The sequence below is a fragment of the Dromiciops gliroides genome, chromosome 3 (genome assembly GCF_019393635.1).
Source record: "Dromiciops gliroides isolate mDroGli1 chromosome 3, mDroGli1.pri, whole genome shotgun sequence".
In the NCBI taxonomy this organism is placed as follows: Eukaryota; Metazoa; Chordata; class Mammalia; order Microbiotheria; family Microbiotheriidae; genus Dromiciops; species Dromiciops gliroides.
The window spans coordinates 280,804,958-280,827,546 of record NC_057863.1 but is presented as its reverse complement, the minus strand read 5'-3'; positions in this window follow the sequence as shown (position 1 = coordinate 280,827,546).

The following is a 22,589-nucleotide window of genomic DNA, read 5'->3' as shown; positions in this document are numbered from 1 at the left end:
ACTGCCAGCTGGGGCCTAGTGTGTTGCTGAAAAGCTAAATGGGAGTGGAGGGAGACCAGACCAGAATGTAGACAGCATGTATGAAAATAAGAAATATTGTTCAATATTTATGAAAATGCTTCAGGGAATCAGAGTTCCGTGAACCTGCATATATGTTTCCCACTTCCCTAACCATCATTCCATTTTTTCTTTCTCAGTTTTTATCTTGATGTTAACGTCCAGTCACATGTTTTCCACTATGAACATCTGTTAGCAAATAAATAGACAAGAAAAATGAGATCTGACAAAGTTTTCAATTAAGACAATACTTGTAAATGGTAGCCCAATTGCATAGACCCTAGTAAGCTTTTACTGTACTCATTTGCTCAGGAGACCATTTTGAGACATTTTAGAAAGGGAATTTTAAAGATTCAAGGCCTATTCAAGATAAATTACATCAATCTTTATTTTACACATGAAGAAACTGAGATTCAGTGAGTGGAAATGACTTCTTTAAGGTCACTCAAACAATTAGTGGCAGAGTAGGCTGGGACCAGAATAATAATAACATCTACCTTTAAAAGATGTTATGAAAATAGAATGAAATAATATATGAAAAGTGGCTTTACAAACCATAAAGTCATCCATCCATCCATCCATCTAACTATCCATTCATCCATCTATATATCTATGTATCCATTCATCCACCCACCCCCCTACTCATCTACCCACATACCCATCAACCCACCCACCCATCCATCCATCTCTCTCTCTTTTTCTACATCCATCCACACACATACATATACGTATATATATATATATATATATATATATATATATATATATATATATATATATATTTCAGCCAATGTTAGCGTTATAGTTACTATTATTATCTTGTTCTCATATTTTTAGAAAGAGTGCAGATAGTAAGTGTCCTAGGACAACTTTTTAACCTCTTATACTACTTTATTTAATATTCTGTACAGTGTGTAGATAGAAAAAATGACTGCCTTTTCCTAACTAAATAAAACACAGGGATGGAAGGTGCTCTTCTGTAAATTTACTGAAAGCATCTTTGGAACACTTCAATAGTAGAAGGGGTGACAGGGTGATCTGTACTTTATATTGTTCCCATATAGATTGGATTTCTTGTATTAGGTCTATATATCTTGAAATCTTTTCATTTCAATCAGTTTGGAGATTATGAATATTTGGTATAACAACTTCTATTTAAACATTCTTCCATTTTATGGATTAATGTTACATCTGGATAATGGTGGTTTCAGTTTTGCGATCATTATTTTTCAAGTCATCTGCCTGATATCTTAGTGTTCTTTCCACCTCACTATGGTGCCTTTGTCCAACTTGGGGTTCCATATGCCAAAAGAGCCATAGAGGGTCTAAAAAATAGATATAAGTCAGATACACAAAAGCTGGAAAACGTAATAACTAGAACAGGGGTTCTTAACCTTTTATGTGTCATGGACCCCTCTGCCTGTCTGATCAAGTCAACAAATGTTTAACAAGCACCTACTATGTGCCAGGCACTGTGCTAAGTTCTGGTGAAACATATGTACTCCTTCTAAGAAAAATGTTTTTAAATTCATAAACTAACTAAGATTACAAAGGAAAACAAATAGATTGACATGTAGTTACCAAAGTATTTTTAGAAAAAGTACATAGATCTCAGGTTAAGAACCCTTGATCTAGATATTGCTTTGTAGTCTTTCTAGAGAGATACAGGACCTTCTTCTAGGAAAACTCAGTGTTAATGAAGATTTTTCTCGGGCAGCTAGATGACGCAGTGGTTAAAGCACCGGCCCTGGATTCAGGAGTACCTGAGTTCAAATCCGGCCTGAGACACTTGACAGTTACTAGCTGTGTGACCCTGAGCAAGTCACTTAACCCCCATTGCCTGAAAAAACAAAAAAACAAAAAAAAATGAAGATTTTTCTCCTCTTTCCTTTTATTCTTTAGGTTTCCACTACTAGTCTTCCTTTTTCACGTTTTGTTGGCATCAGTAGGGTTTCCCTATTCCCTAGCCCATTTCGTAATAGGAATGCTAACCTTTTGTCTCTAATGTGAACTCACAGCCCTTTGTGGCTTTCTAAGAGAATTCAATGGGACTAAAGAATTCTAGAGTTATAGGGGACTTCAGAAGCCATATATCTCAATTCATACCTAAAAGAAGAATTTCCTCTGCAATATTCTGAGAAGTGGTCAACTGGTCTCTGTTTGAAGGCCTTCCATGAAGGGGGAACTCACTGACTCCTGAGGCAACACAGGCTATTGTTGGATGGTTCTGATTGTCTGGTTATTTTTCCTTAGACTGATTTGAAGTCTATCATTTTCATCCAAGAGCCTTCACTCTATTCTCCAAGGTCAAACATAATCAGTTTAATACTACCTCCACCTGACAAGTTGAAGACAAATGTCATGTACTGCTTTCTCCCTACATCCATGGCCAAGTATCCTCACTTCTTTCTACCCACTCATATATATGGTATAGGTTTGAGTCCCCTGACCATTCTCATTGCCTTCTTCTGAATATTCTATCTAGCTAAGTCTCCCCCATTGAGAACTTGTGCAGTTGATCTTTTTTTTTTTTAATCTATGTATAGGATTTAACTACTTGAGATATTTTTGATGTGACAGCCTTTCAATGTATTAGATGTTACTGTCAGGGTCACATAATTTGTAAATCTGATAAGCATTACATCTATGTTTTTATTCAAGTTGATAAAAATGAAAAACACATCAAAGGTGAAGGAAGATTTGGGTAGTACTCTCCTAGAGACCTCTCTGATGGAGTGATAGAGAACTGGGAGAAGAGGGGTGGATCCAAGTGAGATCCACTAAAGCTAGAAAGTTTAGAGCAGAGGTTCTTAACCTTTTATGTGTCATGGACATCTTTTCTAGTCTGGCTAAATCAGCAAGTCAGTTATGGCCAGTAACCCTGTCAAAAAAAGGAAATGAGCTTAATCTGGCATGAACCATCCCTGTTTTATAGTGATCAATATTTGCCTTCCTAAGTGTTATAAACAATTGCTGTGATGATATATCCTAGAATTTTCCCAGGAAACAATATTTAACCTCATTAGCCTGTAGTCCTTAGAGTCTACCTTCTCCCTCCACCTCTTTTTTTGAAAATAAGAAAACATAATACACATGCAGCAGCACATACATACAAACATGCACATATACCTGCAGAAAGAAGGAAAAAGAAATCCTTACATGAAATTCAGAATAGAAAACCAATATAATAACTTAAAAAAATCAGATATTTCACAAGGACTCCCAAGAAGATTTAAAATGGCTAATTAAGGAGTTGAAGAAAGATAAAGAGTGAAATTAGGGCTGATGTTTAGTGATCAGTCTCTCAGTTGTGTTGCTACCTTGCCATACTTGTAATAAAATCCTTTTAATTCTCAAAAAATAGTGAAATTAGAGCTTTTAAAGAAAAAAGTGAAAAAGTAATGAAATTCTTATAAAATAAGAGATAAAGAATTTTAGAAAATCAGGAGACACCCTTAAAAGAGAATATGGGAGCTCAATCCTGCAAAGATGAGGTTTTTATTAGAGTAAAACCAACAGATGGAAGAATCATAATAAACTATGATAATAGGTATAGAAGACAGAGTTTTCTGGGATAGTCTAAGAATGATAAGCCTTATTTAAATAAACAAGTCTGAATATCATATTTAAGGAAGTCTCAAATGATTTTTTCCTATGCTATTAGATATATTGGAACTAGAGGGTAAAGCATAAAACAATAAAATGAATATGATATTAAGAAAATGAAACACCTAACTGAACTCACCCATAAATGTAGTGGCCAAGCTTCAGAAGTCAAAGGGAAAATATTAAAAGCAGCCAAAAAGACTTAACTCATGTACCAAGGAATTCCATTCTGAATTGTTCAGAACTACATATCAAAGTGAAAAATAAAAGGAAAGATTGCAAAGGAAAATAGCTTGAACCCAAGAGTACTTAATCCCACAAAGTTTAATATTATCTCAAAGGGTAAATAAATGGACTATTTTGGACATGGCAGGGAGTGGGGAGGAGTTGAGTTTAAGTGACTTGCCTAGCATCACATAGCTGGTAAGTCTCTGAGAACAGATTTGAGTTCAGGTCCTTCTGATGCCAGGGCCAGGGGTCTATACACTGAGAATAAATGGACTTTTAACGGAATTCATGATATTTTTTTTTTAGCAAACCAGAGTTAGGAAATTTTTTGTTTTTTAAAAATCTTTTAATTTCCCCCCGTCTATTTATTTAAAGTTTTGAGTTTCAAATTCTATCCCTCTCTCATTCCCTCCCTCCCTATCCTCCCATCTCCCCAAGGTTGCAAGCAATCAGTATAGGTTATACATGTGCAATTATGTAAAACATCACCATATTAGTCATTTTACATAAAAAAGACTCAAGTAAAAAAAAAGAGAAAGCACAAAATAGCATGCTTTAGGGGTAGCTAGGTGGTGCAGTGGATAAAGCACAGACCCTGGATTCAGGAGGACCTGAGTTCAAATCTGGCCTCAGACACTTGACACTTACTAGCTGTGTGATCCTGGGCAAGTCACTTAACCCCCAACGCCCCCCCAAAAAAACAAAAAAAAAATAGCATGCTTCAGTCTGTGTTCAGTCAATATCACTTCTTTCTCTGGAGGTGGATAGTATGTTTCATTATTAGTTCTTTTGGATTGTCTTGGATCATTGCATTGCTGAGAGTAGTTAAGTCATTCACAATTGCTCATAGAGCTATAATGCTGTCACTGGGCACAATGTTCTCCTGGTTCTGCTCACTTCACTATACATCAGTTCATATGAGTCCAGGTTTTTCTGAAATCATCCTGCTTGTCATTTCTTATAACACAATAATATTGCATTACAATCATAAACCATAGCTTGTTCAGTCATTTCCCCAATTGATGGACATTCTTTCAATTTCTAATTCTTAGCTACTGCAAAGAATTGCTATAAATATTTTTCGTACAATTTCCCCCCTTTTCTCTTTTTCACAATTACTATTGTTAACTGTTTTGAGTGTTAGTATTCTTGAAAAGTGAATGCAAAATTACTTTTTCCTTGCAAGTTTTACCTTGTCTAAGGTTCACTGAGGGGAGAAGAAGAGATAAACTATGGACTTGGGTTATCAAAAAGGAATGCTCTAGAGGGTAGAGAGAGAGAACCTTCTTTTTTATTTATTTTTTAAGCAGGGCAATGAGGGTTAAGTGACTTGCCCAGGGTCACACAGCTAGTAAGTATCAAGTGTCTGAAGATAGATTTGAACTCAGGTCCTCCTGAATCCAGGGCTGGTGCTTTATCCACTGCACCACCTAGCTGCCCCAAGAACCTTCTTTTGTGTTGGTGTGCAGTCTCTCCTTGGGTGCTAAACTGCTCCACAAACTCCATGCTCCTTCCCCAACTCCTGTGCCCACTGTCTGCAGACCTCTCTGTTTTCCTTTGTTGATCTGGGCTGGAGAAGTGACTGTGACTTTTTCTGAATTTCTCAGTGAGGGCTGGAATATTTTATTGATCTCTTTGGAGAAGTTGTAGATAAGAACTCAGCTGATTTCTTTCTTCTACACTTCCATCTTGGCTCTACCTCCAACCTTTAGTCTTCTTGACATTAATCTTCCTTAGACAAGGCCACTTGTTGTATTTGTCCTTAAATATCTATTTCTGCTTTTTTGTATGTGTCTCTCTCAAATCTAAGCTGGTCAACAAACTTCCCACATGGCCACATCAGCTTCTTTAGATTACTCCCCTGTTGTTATCCTCCTTGAAATCACTAGTGTTTGATTATTTGGATTTCATTCCTAGGTTTCCTACTCCTTTCAAGGAGACTTCATCTAAAGAAAGTCAGACCATTGGATTCTACCTATTTTTTAAAAAATTCTTCAACTCAGCTAGCCCAAACTGTGAGGTATTAATCTTAATTATGCCTGATGTTAACCTCTTTACCTATGATGACATGACCACTTCTTGCCAAGGTTCCAGTCATTAATACTTTATCAACCAGGTCCTTCTTATTGGCTACAATTTTAGGTAGTTCTTATAGTTCTTATATCTTATAGTAGTTATTATAGTTCTCATTGTCACTTCCTTTTCCTTCTGTACTATGCAATTATAAGATCATAGATATAGATCTGGAAGGGAACTTCAAGGTCAACAATTTCAACCTCCACACATTCCCCCTTTTTTTAGATTAGGAAACTGATTCCCAGAGGGATTAAGTGTCTTGTTTAAGGTCACACAGGTAGTAGTAACTGAAAGAACAGGAGATTCAAACCCAAATCTTCCAGTTGCAAATCCAGTGCTCCTATATGCCATCTCTTAATAAGGCCGGAATGTCTCAGCTACCCAATAAGGTAACCAAGAGCAGTAAAATACTAAATACGGGAAAAATTATCACAAGCAGAAGTCTCAAAAGTTTTCCCCTAAAACTTTCTGAGATCCATTAATAATTAAGAAGTACTCATTTAGCTCTTGATAGCCCTACTTCCTTTTTCTAGATCATTATGATCTCTACCCAACTGCTCTATACAACTTTTATTAATTGATGATGACATTCACAGATATCTTTTACATTTTAATTCTGACCACACCTTTTTATACTCATGCTTGAATATTACCTTTTCTTTGTATTTTGTCCTTTGGAATAAGACAAAGAAGCATGCTGGTGATAGGGTTGGGTCTTTGTGTTTTTTTAAAAGTTTATCATGAACTTAGAATTAATCAATATAACTAATTTAAATGTGCCTTAAAAGTATGTTGCAGTAAATTAATTTCAATGCATCAAATATCACAATAATTTGTCACTCCTTCTGTCTCCTTCAATATTCTTTCTCCATTCATTCTAGTTCATTTTCCCTCTTATGTGGTCAGCATCAAAATATTATGCTACATTAATGTGCCCCGGTTTATTTAATTATCCCACTAGTGTTGAACATTTAAGAATCTTCCAGGATTTTTACAACTATAGTTAACACTGCTATAAAAATCTTTGAACCATTAGCATTGTCGTTGCTATTGTTTTTAATAACACTTTCAAATTTTGTTCCCAACAAGTTCCCCAAATGTATTCTCAATTCACTCATTATAGAGTTACTATAGCATTACTTTTGTAACTATCATGGTACCAGATTGTTTCATAGTGCCAGATTGTAAAAAAATCAAAACAAAATACAAGTTTGTAATTCCATCATCAATGAAAAAAATGTACCTTTTTTTAAAAGTTCCACCAGTATTGAGTATTACAACTTTTAATTATTTTTGACAATTTGATTGAAGTGGGATAGTAACTCAGAGTTGTTTTCATTTGTATCTCTTTGGTTTGTTTTTGGGTGTTTTTCTAAGTAATTATTTACAATCTGTATATCACCTTTTGACAATTATGTGTTTGCATCTTTTTACTATCCATTATGCATTGGCAGTTATCTTTGTCAAATTTTAATAATTCTTTATAAATTTTCATCTGTAATATTAGCCATACCATTTTTCTAATATTTTAGATTAAAATGAAAAGAAATTACTATTTTTTGGAGTATAGAATATATATATAACATATGTATATCTCTGTGGGTGTATATTATATATGTGTGTGTGTGTTTGTATAGTCAAGCAAATCTATTTTCTTTAGAATAATCCCTTCTATATGTTGACTTGATTGGGTGGGGGAAAGAGGCAGCAATTTTCTCCACAATTAAGATAAATACATTTTTCCATTTTCCTTATCATTTTAATGTCCATTATATAGCCAGAATGCTTAAGTTATGTGGTATAAGTTGTAGATCTACATTAATTTCCTGCAAATTTACCACCCAGTTTTTCACAAGCATTTTTGTTAGACAATTAATTCTTTGCCCAGGTTTCATTTTCTATAGGTTTATCTAATGCTAATCACATAAATGTACATGTGTGCACAAATGTTTATATACATGCATGCATGTATACATGCCCGTGTAGGTGTGTATATTCAAATGTGTTACATTCTGGGGCATCATTCTGTTCCACATTTGCCCACTACTACGTAGTTTGTTTTGTTTTGGGGTTTTTTGGTGAGGCAGTTGGGGTTAAGTGACTTCCCTAAGGTCACATAGCTAGTAAGTATTAAGTGTCTGAGGCCAGAATTGAACTCAGGTCCTCCTGACTCTAGGGCTGGTGCTCTATCCACTGCGCCACCTAGCTGCCCCTACATAGTTTGTTTTTGTTTTTGTTTTTGTTTTTTGTTTTTGTTTTTGTTTTTTAGTAAGGCAATTGGGGTTAAGTGACTTGCCCAGGGTCACACAGCTAGTAAGTGTTAAGTGTCTGAGGCCAGATTTGAACTCAGGTACTCCTGAATCCAGGGCCAGTGCTCTATCCACTGCGCCTACATAGTTTTAATAATAAAGTTTGCAAAATCTTGAAGTCTGAAAGTACAAGACGTTTCATCAACTTTATTTTTCTTTTATCAGTATGCCTCTTGATATCCTTGTTCATTTGTTTTTCCATTATCAATTTCATAACAATATTATCTGGTTTTATTTTTAAAACCCTTCCCATTTGATTAATGTTTCATTGATGATACAGTTCAATTCTGGAAATATTTAGTTATACTTTTTACAATGTTATTCAGTGTTTTGGACCTTTGAAAACATAAATGACTGAAATAGGATTCCTCCTTCACAGAAGATTATCCCTACCACACCCATAGAAAAAGAAAAAGGAGTTGGAATTATTCAATCTGAAGAAGGAAAGAGAAGGCTCAGGATAGACATGTTTTAAGTACTTTAGGACCCTATTATAATTGGATTCATTACATGGGTGTAGATTTGACATAGGTCAAATGGCTCCAAGTAAAAGTAGATACAAGGGCCTCATGTGATAGAGCTGTTGGTTCTATTCCCTAACACCAGCTTTATAAACAGACTTCCCTGTATGTGAAAGATAATTACTATCTCTGGAGAATGGTGACTAAAGTTTTCTAGTCATACTAAGTGAAAAGGGAAAATAATCTTCAATTACCATTTGAAAGAGATAGGCTGGAGATAAGGAAAGCTTCCTGATAAAGACAGTCATTTACAACAGAAATCTGCTTTCTCAGAGGCCTTTAGGAATATTACCTGCATTGTTGGAAAGGTTTAGATACCGTTTGTTTGAGGCTGGTAGCTAGATAAAAGGACCCTTCAGTATTAGTTTCTGCCCTGGCATTCTATGACTTAATTTTTTTTTTTTTTTTTAGGTTTTTTTTTTTTTTTTTTTAGTGAGGCAATTGGGGTTAAGTGACTTGCCCAGGGTCACACAGCTAGTAAGTGTTAAGTGTCTGAGGCCGGATCTGAACTCAGGTACTCCTGACTCCAGGGCCAGTGCTCCATCCACTGCGCCACCTAGCTGCCCCTCTATGACTTAATTTAAGATACATTTATCAAGTATATATTATGTGAAAAAGGGACAGTGCTCAGTGCAGGGGATACAAAGATGGGAAAAGACATCATCCCTTTACTCAAAGGAGTTACCAGTTTAACTTCGGAATCCAAGGTATACAAAAAAAAAATGCTATAGGACATATAATTTGATAAGTCACAAGATGGGGGTCTAGAAAAGTATTTCTTAACCTTTTCAATTATGAGAACTGCTTTTTAAAGACCCAAAGTATTTTGAACCCTTATGCAATGCTAATTATACTATTAATTCCCATTGAGTAGGAATATGCATGACCCCTAAAACTGCAATGAATTCAGTAAAACTTTAAAGTAAATTTATATCTAATTTATCAGGATAACATTTATGACCACTGTAAATTATTACTACATAATAAAATATTACGGCATAATACAAAAATATTTCTATATAACAATGTGTGAGATATTTTTATTCAACTGGCAGAAAGCATTTTTAATTATGGATTCATGGACACTTTGCATTAACTCCTTGCCAAGGGATGGACAACTATTGGTCTATAGGAAAGAAGAAGAGAAAGAAAGACTGAGTTTTGGAAAGTGTGAAGGAAGTTGCTCTGAAGCATGAAAAAATTTGTGCAACTTGGGACAGTTTGAGGAATTCTGAATCTGGCAAAGCCCCAAATTTCATGCTGTTTACTCTGAGCTGAGACTAAAGTGGATGTCCTCTACAGGATCTTACCCATGGCTAATAAGATAAGATATTTGATCATGGGGAAAAGCATATAGATTTCAAGAACATGCTTTCCAACTCTCACATTTGGTGTTCCTGACCCTGGCTGCTTTCTGGAGTGTGTGAAACACCTTTTACTTTTCAAGAAGTTGTCAGATCAATATTTAATCAATTGCCTTTTGATATGTTGTAGTACAGAATAAATGGGATGCCAATGTTGCTTGTTCAGAACCCATTCCTCTCATGCATTTCTTTGAAAGCTATTGGGTACCTCTGAACATGAAGGCCTTTAGGGCTCTGTATTTGTCCACCTTGGGTATTTATAGAAAAGCATTTGTTGTGTTAAAATAAAATGTGTCAACAACCAACAGAAGTAATAGCTGCGGTCAATGAGGGCTTTTTCTGATGATTTCATACACTGAAGATCTATATAACAGTTTAATATCTTATTAGGGACCCAAGTGCTTAAAATGCTCTTCTCCCAAACAGTAAGCAAAACCACCAAATAGAGTGATTGTAACACAGCTATTACTTTTCTACCTATTTTAGAAATGGCACAGTGTTCTGTGGAGGCACGTGATGAGCATTTATATTGTAGGGGAAATAATTTTATTTTAATGGCCTTTCATTATCTTGTTAACCAAACTTTCTTGTGATTTAAGATGGACAAAGAGTACATAGACTTTGGGAAAAGTTGGCAGTATACATACATACATACATATATACATATATATATGTATATATATATATATACATATATATATGTATATATATATATACATATATATATGTATATATATATATATATATCCTGCAATTTTTGTTGAAAATGTGAATAAAGGATGTTTGAATTAACTATGTGGGATGGTAAGAAGCGCCTAGGGAAACAGATGGTAGCTTGTCTCATGTCAGATTCTCAGCTCCCAAGAACTTGATCAGTTACAAATCATCTCTAGGTCTAAAACTGGAATGACCTAGAAAGTGAAAGTCAAGAAGAATGAGGGGGTTCCTTAGTATACAATGAACCAGCACTGGGGCCAAAGGAGTCCAGGGTAATCAGGTTGGTTAGTGACAATTCAGGGTCAACTCAGGATTTCAAAGGCTATTCCACCCTTTCTCAGGGCTTCCCATATTTATAAATATAATTAGAATTGTTCTTTTTTTTCCTGAGTCCTACATAGCAGGAGTCACATAGGCAAATCTGGTGCCCCCTCCCTTGGAAACAAATAGTTGGAAGCCTGAGTGAGACCTACACTACCCTGAATCTCAGTTCTCTTTTGGTCTTCTAGCTCACTGATCTATTCAAAAGGTAGACGTGAATTCTTCAAATTTTATTGTGCTTGGTCAAAAGTCTTCATAAGAGATAAGCTTCTAGTGGAATTTTAGATGATTTTTTCTATTCATTGAACATTGTGTAATCCAGTAAGAGATGTCTTTATGAATTATGATGCTAATAATATCCTGGTCCATGGGAAGTCACTATCTTTATGGATGTAACCCCAGCTGGAAAGTTGTTGATGTTACAACTGCTATTTCTTTGACTCACAATGTTGTTTTGTGTTGCTTTACTTAAAACCACCTAATAGTACATACATTGGCAAAACGTTTCAAGTGGATCCCTTATCTCATAACTAATGGGCATGGCAGGGAGGGACACACAATTTCCTACAGAGAGACGAATGGATTTGGGTTTGGTTTTTTTTGTGATTTTGGCAGGTGCCATAGTCTGGTGCCAGGCACCCATAAGCACCATGACTCTAGACCAACTGGTCATTCCAGCTGTTGCTGGTCACCACAGTTCTACAGTTACTTATATCATTTCTACCACAGCCTCTGCTGTTCTGGAAACTATCCAAACGCTATCCTCTATTCCCACAGTAACTTTTACTAGTGTGAATTTCCAGGAGAAAAGGGTGGAAACTAATTGCCATGGTAGAGGTGGCCATTGGGAGAAGTGTGAGGTAGCAAACATAGGATCTCCTGTTAAGGCTAAATCTCTCAAGAATCTTTACAGTCTTAGACTAGCTAGCTTCACATTTTTCTTCCCTCGCTTACTCAACTTCTTTCCTCCTAAGAAGGCCTAGAACAACCTTTTTTCACGTGATGGAATTGTCTCTTTCCCCTCTCTTGATCCCAACCTCATGAAACCTCTGGTCCCCTTCTCAGAATAATGTTTATAAATATATAAAGTGAAATATATAGAATTACAAAGGAAACAAATGATATTGAAATACTATCATCAGAACATTGCATATATATACATGTATGTGGATATGCATATATGGGTATACGTGTTTGCTCAAGAACCCTAGCCCAATCCCTGATCTAGGGTTATGGGTTACATGTTCTCTATCACATCAACACCATTCTACCACCCCGCCTCTGCCCACCTCTATTTTCTTTTTAAATGTGTTTTATTGTTTCTTTTTGCCTTTATATTGAAGGTACCACCCATGTTCCAGATTGAACATTTCCTTGTTACTATGAAAAACATTTATGAAAATATATCCAATATAAAATCTGACTGTATATAATCTACAGTGTATATAATCTATTGTCCTTTTAATCCCTCACCTCTCTTCTGTGAGGGAAGTATGTTTCATCATTTCTTCTCTGAAACTATCATTCATTTTCCCCTCACTTAGGGTTTACCTTGCTGTTTTGCGATCTTTTCATTTATGCTCTAGTAATTGTAAATATTGTTTTCCTGGTTCTGCTTATTTCATTGTGCATCAGTTTGTATAAATCATTTAATGTTTCTCTGAACCCCTCCTCCTCATCCTTTCTTATTGCATAATATTTTATTACATTTTTATACCCTAGGTTTTTCAGCCATCCTCCAATCACTGTGCATGTACTTTGCAATTCTTTGTGACCACAGAGTGCTACTATGATTATTTTTTGCAAACTCCTTAGCATCTAAAGCTTTTCACAACTTGACCCTATTCCATCTTTCTAGTTTTATCACACATTATTTCTCTCTACATACTTTATGGTCTAGTCTGTCTGGCCTGCTTGCTGATTCTTCATATGTGATACTCCACCTCCCATCTCCATGCTTCTGTGTTGGCAAACATATGCCCTCTTTCCTTCCACGTCTTAGAATTCCTAGTATGGTAGGATAAATATCCTAACCTTTCCCCTCATGGATGTCAGGCTGGTTTTTCTTCCTTGGGAAGTTTCTCAAACCTTAGTTGTCTGATGTGACTTGGGGAAAAAACGATTGACATCACTTCATCACCTGAATCCAAAGCAGCCATGATGCTTGACTGGTGAACCATGATGTTATCTTCTCTTAGGTGAATCAATTGAAGAGCTTCTCACGGTTGAAGATGCTTCTCTTGCCATGGATAAAGAAATCTTTTTTTGTTAATTGCTGAATGACTTACGAGTGTCTCATTTTGTTCCAATATCAAACCTAAACTACCAGAAGACTGCCTGCTTCAGGCCAAGTCCAGAATACTTGATTTCCTTCAAATTTAATATTAAAAGTTATGTAGACCCCCATTGTTTCCAATCTGCCTAGTTTTCTGAGTAGTGTTAGTCCATCAGGTGAGGCTCTGTTGCAGTAGGTGTCATTCAGCTGGAAGCATGTACTTTGATCCTATCCTTTGGCTTTTGTATTCCCTGCTATCTAGCATGCAGAGTAGCTCATCCCTTAGGCAGCTAGGAGGCACAGTGGATAGAGCACTAGCCCTGAAGTTGGGAGGACCTGAGTTCAAATCTCACCTCAGATACTTACTAGCTGTGTTACCCTGGGCAAGTCACTTAACCCCAATTGCTTTAAACATCTGGGGCCATCTCCAGTCATCCTGATGTGTATCTTGTCAATGAACCCAGATGGCTCTGGAAGAGAGAGTGAGGCTGGTGCCTCTGCATAGCCCTCCCTCACTTAAATCCAATTCACTGCAAGTCATGACATCACCTCTTGATGTCACAGTCCTCTTCCAGAAAGAAGGAAAAACAATAAAACAACTTCATCCTTTACCTATTACCCAGCACATAGTAGCCCTCTAATCTCATATCCTTATGATGCAGCAGCTGGGGAGAAGCTGAGACACAATGGCTCTCCTTTTGCTGATGTACGCCTATCAGAATTGTCTTCATCTTATTATGAAAGTTGTTCATTTTAAATCTTGTGCTGATCTCAAGTGATCAGCCCATCAAGGTATTTCTGCCTTGATTTATTTTTAACAAACTCCCTCTTAATTTTATTTTCCTGAGTTTTGCCTTTTTAGTAAGGGTAAAAGCCCAAATAAAGAATTTCCCTTTTAGCATTAATCTTATATGAGGTCTTTTCTGGTCTCCCCAGATGTTAGCACCTTCTTCCACAAGATATATTTTGTATAAATTCTGTATAGTGTTATAAGTGTAGGTGTGTTTTGTTTTGTTTTGTTTTGTCTTTTGGTCTTCTCAATTAGAAGGTAAACTTGATGAGGACAAGAATTTTTTTCTTTTTTGTCACTATCCCCAGAGCCTAGCCTAGTGCCTCCCACACGATATAAACTTAATAATTGTTTGTTGACTGATATGATTGCTTAATTGATATATTGGAACTTTCTATCTTACCATCCTTTGGATACAAGGCCATTAACAGGATCAGAGTCAATAGGAATAAATGAAAATAAAATAATCTTTAATGGAATAAATAGGATGCAGTGAGAAGTATTCCTTAATTCTAATCCCAGGAACCAAGGGGTGGGGATGGGAGGGAATGCTGCTTTTTAGTCATTTTTCAGTCATATATGACTCTTCATGATGCCATCTGTAGTTTTCTTGGCAAAGATACTGGAGTGGTTAGCCATTTCCTTCTCCAAATCATTTTATAGATGAGGAAACTGAGGCATACAGGGTTAGGGGACTTGCCCAGGGTTACACAGATATTAAGTATCTGAGGTCAGATTTGGATTTAGGAAAACAAGTCTTCCTGACTCCAGGCCCCGGTTCTCTACCTACTGAGCCACCTTATTTTTACCTTCATTGCTTGTCCCTTTTGATATCATACCACTTTCCCAGGAGTATAAACCTATCCTCTACCCCTGTAGACTGAGTGGTACCTTCCAAGGCAATACCTCCTTCTTCCCAGTAGACACCAAGATACATGAATCTGTCACGTAGAAGCCGATTTTCTGAAGCCCTCAAGCATCTCCAGTGGGGTTGATTACAAGGTCCTTGTATCATTCCTTGGTGCCTCTGTAGGGTCACTTCATGCTCTTGTCATATCATTACATTTCCGATGGCTGTATCCAACTGCTGTTCTTCCCTCCAATATTCTATCCTTACTCTCCTAACATTCCAAAAGTCAGAGTGAAAATTAAAGGACTTTTGGTTCTCTCTCCTCTCAGTTCCTGGTCATAGTATATAATATTTTTTGATATGTCACCATGGCCTCTTTGCTAATATTTTAGTTAATACTTTTTGCTTGATGGTCAATAGAGATAATAGTTGGTTGAGATATATAGATATAGATATAAATATAGATATGGATAAGATATAGATATCTCATGATCATAGTTGTCACATGAAAGGAGTTTGGGAGTTTGATAGGATAACTTCTTTTCCTGTTTGGGTGAAGATTTTATGTAATATTGAATTGTTATTTGAATATTTGATATCCAGCCTTCCAGGGAAGGAGGCAAATGTCACTGAATTATGCTTCTTTCACTGGTTGCCTCACTTACGTCTGTGCCACCCTCTTTTCTTGTATCTCCTCCACCCTCCAATTTCCAACTAATTTCCAACTATAAACTGCTGCCTAACACTTTGAGAAGATTCCACCCTGAGACCAAACCCCTAGAGATATTGAAAACCCACCAGAAAGCCTTCCTCAGTGATTAGTAAACTCCCACCTGGTAATACTTTCCCCATCCCAGTGATTCTGAATTGCCTTCCTGTCATTTATTCAAAACCCTTTCTTCTCCCAGCATCCTCTCTCTTATTTCAACCCAACCCCCTCAATATCTCAATCTAACACTACCACCCCCTTACACTGTGCTCCTGATCCACAGGTACCATATTTCCTTTCATCTTCATACTTTCCCTTTTATTTTCTGGCTTTCACTAACATCTGGTTCCCTCCAATGGCAAAGCTTTCCTGACCACTCTTTCCAGCACTGGTTCCATTTTCACTCATAACTCCCAACTCACTGGTCCAGATTGAGGAGTTGGAATGCTCCTTGTTCTCCATTGCCACTTCCAGGTCCTCCATCTACCACTGTCATTCAGTAATCTCTCTCCTCCTTTTAGGTTCATTCAATTTTTCCAGTTGATATTCTGGGATCTTCTATCTACAGATGTTTTTCACACCCTTCTTCTTTCCCTAATGAGTTCAATGTCTGGATCACAGTCTTTCTTCCCTCCCTAACTCTTGTCTTCATATTAGAGGATGTCAGCATACACGATACTCCCTGAAACAACATAACCTCCCTGTTCCTCAACTCATTTTCTATGACCTACTTCTCCTCCCTGTCTCAATTATACACAGAGATCTTAATCTTATCATTACCCATAAGTGTTTTACTCCTATGTTCATGAACTCTGAAATTCCTGTACCTCATCACAATCTATTGTCATTCCACTTTTCCTTCTGCCTTGCAACCCCAAATCCTGTTCTTCATCCTCATTGTAACTTCTAGATATTCTGTCTCTTAGTTCTTCCCGAAGCAATACCCCTGCCTTGGCCAAGCTCTCTTCCCCTTCCCGTCTTCATCCCTGAGTGAACCAATTCAACTAGATGTTATCCTTTTCCCTTGAATTCCTTGCCCACTTCTCCTATCACAGATCTTTTCCAATCCTCAGTACTCCAGTCGTTGCATTGTTTTGCCCCCAAATAAATATTTTTTCCAAATAAACAGCTAATAGTTGTTACTGTCATTTAGAAAAAACTGGACTTGCTGTTCTTTCAGTGTGAAGAATCCTGTGCCATCCCTCATTGCCCCACAAAAAAAGAATCCTATGCCATATTGTAGAGGAATCAATAACAGCCCCTCTAGTAGCTATGATTTGATATTTATATAGCACTTTACTATGTGCCAGGCACTGTGCTAAGTGCTTTACACTTATTATCTTAAAAGTATGTTATGGGGCAGCTAGGTGGCACAGTGGATAGAGGACCGGCTCTGGAGGCAGGAGGACCTGAGTTCAAATCCAGCCTCAGGCACTTGACACTTAATAGCTGTGTGACCTTGGGCAAGTCACTTAACCCTCACTGTCCAACTAAAAAAAAATTAAAAGTATGTTATACAGACTTTTTTTTTTCAGAGAGCTTATCGTTAAACATTTACCAGCACACCACTAGTTATAATGCACATAAACAAAGATTCTTTGAGAGGCAGGATACTCAATAATTTTTAAGAGTATGAAAGGGTCATGTGAGGTGACATAGGTGGATAGACACCAGGTGGTACAGTGGATAGAGTGCTGGGCCTGGAGTTAGGAAGACTCATCTTCATGAATTCAAATCTGTCCTCAGACACGGACTAGCTGTGTGACCCTGGGCAAGTCACTTAACCCTGTTTGCCTCGGTTCTTCATCAGTAGAATGAACTGAAGAAGGAAATGGCAAATCACTCCAGTATCTTTACCAAAGAAATCCCAAATGGAGTCATAAAGAATCAGACATGACTGAAACGACTAAACAACAATAAAAGGGGTTTTGAGACCAAAATATTTGTGAACCACTGTCTTAGAAAAATGTCTTTTCTTAAACACACGCACACACATGCACGCACACAAACATACACACACACACACACACACACACACACACGGAATAAAGTCCACAAAAAAAGAGAGTTATAACATATGTATGGCATGAAATCTAGTACTCAAATGACAGGAAACTAACCAGAGGTGGGAAAATCAACACCAGTTTTTATCAGTTCCATATAGTCTGAGTCAGTGTAATGTCAATAAAAGGTTGCATGAATGACCATTCATCAGAAAATAAAACCGTATCAAAAGGATTGCTTGTTCAAAGAAATGTACACACCATGGTAAATATGTATTTCCTTCCACCATAGTCTCTCATGTGTTTTCCTCTTTGTTTCCCATCTGCCCTATTTTACAAGGGGATGGAGAAAGGGAAAGAATATGATTAACATTAACAATCTATATCTGCACTGGTTTGTTCCTGTTTGCCTTCCCTTTTCTCTTCACCTAATCCAGACTCTGACCTGTAGTTTGAAACTTTTTTCCTTTCTTTTTAATTCCCTTCATAATTAGTCATTTGGCTGAAGTTTATTTTGCTTGTGACTTTTCCTTCTTTTGAAAAGCCACATTTATTTATTTATCTATCATTCATTTATTTGTTCATTTATTTACTTGTTGCTTCATTTGTTCATTCATCCATCCATTTATTCTGTTTGTTTGTTTGATTTTATAATCACTCCTACTCTCCATTCTCCCCATTCCCTGTCCCAGCCTATTTCCTTGTTAAGGAAATTTCTACACCAAACCATACATTGCACCCCAATTCAAGTAAGCTATAATTACTTTCCCCAGATTCTTCTTTCTTTACTTCTGAACATAGAGGTTCTCTCAAAAGAAAATGTCCTGTACACATTAAAACACAATATTGGGACAGCTGGGTGGCACAGTGGATAAAGCGCTGGTCCTGGATTCAGGAGTACGTGAGTTCAAATCTGGCCTCAGACACTTGACACTTACTAGCTGTGTGACCCTGGGCAAGTCACTTAACCCTCATTTCCCTGCAAACAAAAAAAAAAGAAAGAAAGAAAAGAAAAAGAAAACACAGTGTTAATGGGATTTCTTTCCACCCCATTTTTCATAGTCTCATATGGCACCAGGAGCTAACATGCATAAATTGGACTAGACCTACAGTTTTATGGACATAGATATCCCATACCAAGGAAGCTCCCTTTATCAAAGCATAATGTTAAGCTGCTCTACAAGTTAGAGCTGCCACTTAAGAGCTATATGGGGCATTGAGAAGTTAAAATGACTTGCCCAGAATCACCCAGCCAACATTTGTCAGGGATGGAACTTGAATCCAAGTTTTATTGACTCTGAGGCTTCCTCTATCTACAATGCCATGCTACCTTTCAATGGGTATCTATAGACCATTGATAAATTGGGTATTTGCCTGTATACAGCAAATACAATAAAACATGGTAGAGATAGTAAATGAGACAGTAATTTAGAGAAGAGAAAAAGACAATCACTGTAGATTGGTATAGTGAGGAAAGGTTTCATGGAAGAGAAAAATTTAGAGTAGAATTTGAATAAGTGGGTCAAACATGCCCTAGGGGAAGAGCATTCAATGGAAAGAACAAAGACAAAGCAATGGGATTGGGCATGGCATGTGTGGAAGGTAGGGCAAAGACTGGCTTCCATAGAATGGAGGGCAGGTCATGCGTGGGGAGTAGTGAGACTTAAGATCAGGAAGTTAAGCCAGGATCAGTTTTGTAGCACTTTGAATTGAAAAGCTTCTAGGGGACTTTGGTTTCTTCTGGCTCTGATATTCTTTAAGTGTATGAGGCTGTTAGATTTTATCTTCTGAGATCTCAAACCCTTGGCTTTTGAGTTGCAATAAGCTATTTATTTACAGTGTCCCAAATCATATTACCCAGTTTGTTGTCCTTCCATTCAGAAGGACATTCGAATTAATGTTTTAAAGGGAAAAGAAGATTTTGATAGTAATTGAAGGAGGCAATTGGTGATATTGCTTAAAAAACACACACACAACATATTTGCATGATAGCAGAAGAATAATCCATATAAAATTGTTTGCCTTCTCAAAATGGAGAGAGCTCAAACTATTTCCTACCTTTTCTCAGACATCTTGGCTCTGCCCCACTTGTTTGCCTTTTCAAGGAAGAGGGAGGGAGAATATTTGGAACTCAAAACTAAAAAAAAAATGCTAAAAATTGTTTTTTACATATAATTGGGAAAAATAAAATTTAAAAATTATAAAAAAATAAAATAACAACATATTTTTGAGGCAATTAGGTGGTATAGTGGTTAAAGGTCTGGGGCTGGAGCCAGACTTTAGTAGCTGTGTGACCTTAGTTTCTTCAATTATGAAATGGAGATAATAATAGCACCCACCTTCCAGGTTTATTGTGAGGATCAAATGAGATAATATTTGTAAAAGCACTTGGGCATTTAAATAAATGCCTGTTTCCTTCCTTCATTCCTTGAGATCACTGTTCTATAGAACCCCCTTAACTACTTCCAGATGGCTCATAGCTAAATTTGAGGTGATAACAATTTAAACCAAGCCCCAACCCAATATGTCCCTCTCCTGCTAGAGAGAGACACGCAGATTCATTCATGCAAAAGTATTTCCTTAGTACACAAAATAATATGTAATAAAAGAAAGGAAAATCTAGTTGTGAAATATTCTCAGCAGTCAGAGAAAAAGGGTAAAACCTCCAAGGGAGTTATAATCTAATTTTCCTTGAATCCCTCTAAGTCATAAACATACAAGGAGGATGCCCTGTCACCGAGGATGTCACTGAGAGCCTTTAAGGGTGAACTGAAGATTGACTATTTGCTTTCAGTCTCTGCTCTTTAGTCATTGCCCTGGTCCAAATGGGACACTAAGGCTCTGGATGCCTTAATTTCTGCCCAGCCTTGTTGCCTTCCTTCTCTGTAACCCTGCCTGCACCTGTGCCTTTCTCCTCCCATGCCATGGCTTTTTATCAGTATCTGCAACATTGAGAATTCTTATCCGGTGATGTCACCCTGGTGAGGGCTCATGCATAGGCTGAAACTGAGATGTTTCTTACAATCTTACATTATGCAAAGGGGAGCCATCGAAGATTTTTGTGCAGGGAGGTGATATGATGAAATGAATGTTTTAGGATAATTAGTCTTGTGACAGTATGCAAGATGGATTGGAGTAGGGAAAACCTGGAGTCAGGGAGACCAGGTCAGCTACTATAATATTTGATATAAGGTGACTGACAACAGTATGAATTAGGGTGGTGGAGAGGAAAAACAGAGAGGGGAGTCAAGGATGATAAGGTTTTCAGATTGAACTAGGGCTAGAATGGTGGTGTTACTGAAATGAATAGGGATGGATTCTCCCCAGGAAGTAGAGGAGATCACATTGGGGTGAAGAGGGGAACATATGGCAAATTTATTTTGTGAAATGTTGAGAATGAAGTGAAAACAAGAAATTCAAGTGAAAATGTTGAATATTGGACATGTGGTAAAAATTGGGGATGAGGAATCTAAATTTGGGAATTAATAATAAAGAGGTGCTAATTAATGTAGAGGGGTGGGGTACTGAAGCCAGCTCATCCTAGTTTGTGAGAGTTGATTGTTAAATTTTAAGTAGAAGTTGGCAAATGCTAGAAATCAGGGCTTGATTTTTTTGTTTTTAGTTTCGTTGATTATCTAGACTTAAGAAAGTGGAGAGAAAGTTAATAATCCAGATTAAATTTAAAAGTGTGTCATAAGTAAATACGCATATATATTCCCCTTTTCCTCAAAGTTGGTTGTTAAATATTTAATTTACTATTTAAACCATGAGTTTAAATAGTTAAAACCATGAGAACAGATGAATTATTTTAGGGGGGAGAATGAGGGTTAAGTGACTTGCCCAAAGTCACACAGCTAGTAAGTGTCAAGTGTCTGAGGCTGGATTTGAACTCAAGTCCTCCTGAATCTAGGACCGATGCTTTATCCATTGTGCCACCTACCTGCCCCCCAGATGAGTTCTTTAAGAGGGCAGCATAGATTACATTTTGGTTTTTTGGTTTTTTGGTTTTTTTGGAAGAGGGGCAATCAGGATTAAGTGACTTTTCTGAGGTCACACAACTAGTAAGAGTCTCAGACTAAATTTGAACTCAAGTCCCCCAGATTCTAGAGCCAGTGTTCTATCTACTGTGTAACCTAGTTGCCCCTATAGACTAATTTTTTTTTTTTATTTTTAGTGAGGCAATTGGGGTTAAGTGACTTGCCCAGGGTCACACAACTAGTAAGTGTTGAATGTCTGAGGCCGGATTTGAACTCAGGTACTCCTGACTCCAGGGCCGGTGCTCTATCCACTGCGCCACCTAGCTGCCCCCCTATGGACTAAATTTTAAAGGGCTCTTTGAGAATTGAGTACTATATCTCAGTAATGCTCACAATAAATGGTCAAGAAGAACGGGAGTTGGGGGCAGCTAGGTGGTGCAGTGGATAGAGCACCGGCCCTGCAGTCAAGAAATCCGGCCTCAGACACATAACACTTACTAGCTGTGTGACCCTGGGTAAGTCACTTAACCCCAATTGCTCATGAAAAGAAGAAGAAGAAGAAGAAGAAGAAGAAGAAGAAGAAGAAGAAGAAGAAGAAGAAGAAGAAGAAGAAGAAGAAGAAGAAGAAGAAGAAGAAGAAGAAGAAGAAGAAGAAGAAGAAGAAGAAGAAGAAGAAGAAGAAGAAGAAGTCAGTGGTTTAAAGATGTATAGTGGAAAGACTCCTGGATTGGAAGACCTGGGTTCAAATCCTGTCTCTGCTATTTTACTATCTATGTGATCCTAAGA